General features: G+C 30.4%; 1 non-coding gene across 1 annotated transcript; it reads right to left on the bottom strand.

The window, feature by feature from the left end:
• Positions 1-537: 537 nt before the first annotated feature.
• TRNAK-UUU (transfer RNA lysine (anticodon UUU)) lies at positions 538-610 on the bottom strand. Its single transcript has one exon. It is a non-coding gene; the product is annotated as a tRNA-Lys (tRNA).
• Positions 611-4,192: the final 3,582 nt, after the last annotated feature.

Raw genomic sequence — 4,192 nt, 5'->3', positions numbered from 1 at the left:
TTTTGTTATCTGTGAATTTTGTGAAATGAAAAAAATGACAGGCACCTTTTATATTGTTTTTTTTTTTGTAATATTCGAAATTTGATTTTCCAATTTTAACCGCAATACATTTTAAACACTTTTAAATGTGAAAATGAAGTCATGACGACGGCAACCTTCACGACGCGACGTTCATTTCATTTTCCCTTGTAATAAAAAGTGTAAAATTATTTGGTGCGTGCGTTAACGTAACAATAAAAAAAATAGACTTAGGTCACTTTTAAGTATATTCATTTTTATAAGAGTAAATTGTAAAACAATGTAATACTACAAAATGAATAAATGTTATTGACTAATATCACAGGCTAAATTATTTATCTATGATTTTTATGATTATTTCTTTCATCCTATACACCGTCACGTAAAGAATCAAAGATATTATAATTTTTAAAATACTTATGTACATTATGCAATGATTATGCATGTATGTAAGACGACTAACAAGTTTCAACTACATTCCCAACATATAAAAATAAAACAATTATACAAAAAGGTAGACGCCCGAACAGGGACTTGAACCCTGGACCCTTGGATTAAAAGTCCAATGCTCTACCGACTGAGCTATCCGGGCCGTGCGTTAAGTTTCGAATTTATAAAACGTATTCCATTGAATAAAATACCGTCACAACTACCTGGATTTTTTTTTACAAACAAGCAAAAAATAGTTGTAGAATGTTGGGTTGTACAAATTGACTCGCCCTTATTTACATAGATTTTAAATTCAGATTAGATTGTATTTTGAGCTGTCGAATGTCTTATTTCTGTTTATTCTATACAACTTGTATTTTATCTGTAAGATGGGTGAATAAATATGAAGTGTGTTTACTGTTTGGTATTTGTTATTAATTTATCCTTTATCAATTTGCTTTTAATAATTTAATTCAAGAGGTGCCTACCTAACTACCAAGCCATTGTGGTACATATTTTCACTCTATAACTCGAAAAATTTCCTACCTCTATAACTTGATCATTTGGAACTTATTACCTCTATTGTTCGAACAAAAATAAGTTACCGACTTTAACAACTTGCCGTCAGTGCCAGTACACTATTGTTTCTTAGAAAACATTTTTGGAGTATACGATAGTAAATTTATGACTCACGTAAACACGTGTTTGCATTAAGTATCTGATGATGAAATTATCGATTTAGTAGCTCAGAAAACCGATAGATACTAATGATTAAGATGACATAGAAGACGTGAATAGTACATGCGCTCCATAGGTTTCCATCAAAGAGGCAAGAACCGCATTGAATACCTTACGGAATTTTATAGAGCAAACCAGTATCTCTGAAGAAGAAGAATTTTCTGCTCTTTATAGATGAGACCATTGTCTAGAGAACAACCAGATTATCTAAAGAAAAAAATCCTACTTACTGACTTTTTTAATGACATATTTATTTTAAAATGATTTGAAATAATGTTGATTTGTAATAAATAAACACATGTTTGTCACCTCTGCAAGTTGAATTTTAATGTACTTAACTAACTAACTCAAAATTTATAAGAAAAAACCTCAAACTCTTTATGTCGAATCAAAATCCGCCTAAGTCGAAATCCTCCATAAGTTGAAAACTCTATTACTCGAATTTTTTGGCGTCTCCCTTGATGTTCGACTTATAGAGGTGCTACTGTATATAAAGTACAAAAGTGACAAATATCATCATAATCCGTTGAGTGGTTTTTGAGTGCAAAAGTAACAAACATACATTCCAGATAAATACTAACTTTCACGCTAATAGTGGTACAAAACAACACTCGATTCATGAAAGTACTTCAAATGCAAATACATACAGATTTCACAAACCAAAGATAATTCATAATATAGTATATACCTACTTAGGTATATTTAGTTAGGTAATTCCAAGTTACCACAAAGTACTACTTATACCTACATAGTTATAGTTCATAAGCATCCAACGTAAAAATAACCTTTCATTCTCTACAATAACAATCCCACTCATAAACTTTATTGTGGGACTAATGGTAGTTATTCTTAGGTAAAAATATTTTACCTCCAGTACCTGATCTTCAAATAACATCGCTACCAACGCTGAGAATTCATTTAGAACAATTTACGACTTACAATAATTACTCTAGTAGTTATGGTTACGACTTATTATTTACAAAACTATTACGTTACAAAGTTTTAAGTAGCTACTCATTGTATTAACATACTTAAGGACCCTTGAAACTTCAACTTTGCTCTAGTTTTGATGAAATTAAGTTGAAATTAAAACTTGGGAAGTTAAAGGTTAAAATAAAAAGGTTTGTTTGAAATAACGTCTCAGGCCCGCTCATAGATTCTTATTTAAACATTTATTTAAAAAAAATATATAAAATATGATTCATCCTGATATAACGCAAAAGTATTATATCATTAAAAAAATGACAAAATTTCTAACAGAAATACATAATATGCATTAAAATACAATAAAAAAACTTCGTAAACAACAAACACATAGATAAGGATTTAATAATTTAAATCTACTATCTTATGATATCTAGATAGGCTTACCTTTATTAGTGCAATGGGTCATACGAATAAAATATGTATGTATATTGTAATTTTTTAACTTGTTTTTTTGGAGCTCTACAATATGTTATTCAACGTATATTATCTTTTTATCTTCTTCTTCTATCTTCTATCTTCTTCTCTTCTTCTATAATATAAAAATGAATCCCAAAATGTGTTGGTAAGCGCATAACTTGAGAACGGCTGAACCGATTTCGATAATTCTTTTTTTATTATATTCCTTGAAGTACGAGGATGGTTCTGATGTAGAGAAAACGTAAATATGTACCACGGGCGAAACCGGGGCGCACCGCTAGTTCATAATATACGTTAACAAGTATTACGAATAACATGTAGAGCTTTTGTGTCATTGTGTGTTCAATCAACAAATATAAATGTAGGTACTTTGTCACATCTGCATTAAAAAAACTTAACCTTAATTTATTTAAGTACATTCAGTAATCATTAACAATGTTTGCATCTTAAGCACTACTTATCGATAATTTCAAATTGCAAACATTTTTCAAATAATAATCGGATAGAAAATTGACGTTGTTAATTGTATGCTTTTTTGCGTAAAATCTTACATACCCATTGTATTATATAGAAAATAATAAAACCAGATTTTTATATTTTGTAAACATGTTTTGATTGCATAGTTAATCTTATCATAATATTTCACTGTAAAACTTTAGCTATACGATTTATACGAAATCTGTTTGTTTTACAAGTTATCAATCATTGATAATATACTTACTCAGATCTATTTCTAATCTTTTTTTATTATCTGATGGCTTTATATGCCAGTCTTTACTAGTTCTAAGTCTAGATAGAGGTTATATTTATTATTACTTCTATCGTAATAATATCTATTTTGTTTGATTCTGTTCTCTGCAATCATCATCGAAAAATCATAATAAAAAAAAGAGATTTAGTCCTATCGGTTCGTAAGCTGATAAAATGTATTGGCGCATTTCCACAAATATTTTGGTTCTATGCATATCATAAAGATAAGCAACTTCAAAATGTATATACTATTTTGAAATGCTTTATTGATTGAGTGCGTTTTTCGATGTACAAGATAGATTAACGATAGATGACCTAATAAAGACAATTTTTTACACTTTTACGACTACTCTAGAATTCCGATTATGCTATGAGCATGGACGTATAAAAAAAGACGGACGCCGTATTACGAACAAACAACGTGAAGCCACCATAGTAAGCTAGTGATCGTGTAAAGACAATAAACACGCACACACTCTCACCATAGTAAGCTAGTCGGCCGCCATTACGTCGTGAACTACCGACTGATTAACTGCGTCACTGTTTCACAAAAAATATTTAAAATGCCGTCTTGCGTGGTTAAATGGTGTCGCAACAGTACAATTTTAAATAACAAAACACGAGGGATTACATTCCACAGGGAAGCAAGTTATTTCTTTTATGTTTTAATGACAAAATTATTACGGCAAAATTTATAGAAAAAAATACAGCCGCCATTGTCAACAGGACAGCTGTTGCCATGACAACATGGCACACGCACATGGATGTTTCGCCGCCATTACTAGGCTTCACTCAATGTTTAGGCGATATACCGTCCGTCTTTTTTTATACGTCCATGGCTATGAGTAAGTAG

The sequence above is a fragment of the Colias eurytheme genome, chromosome 17 (assembly GCF_061535395.1).
Source record: "Colias eurytheme isolate Ceu_HAF_F1 chromosome 17, ilColEury1 Martin Lab GWU primary, whole genome shotgun sequence".
NCBI lineage: Eukaryota > Metazoa > Arthropoda > Insecta > Lepidoptera > Pieridae > Colias > Colias eurytheme.
Note: the sequence above shows the minus strand (reverse complement) of the source record. Positions and strands in the feature narration are given on the sequence as shown.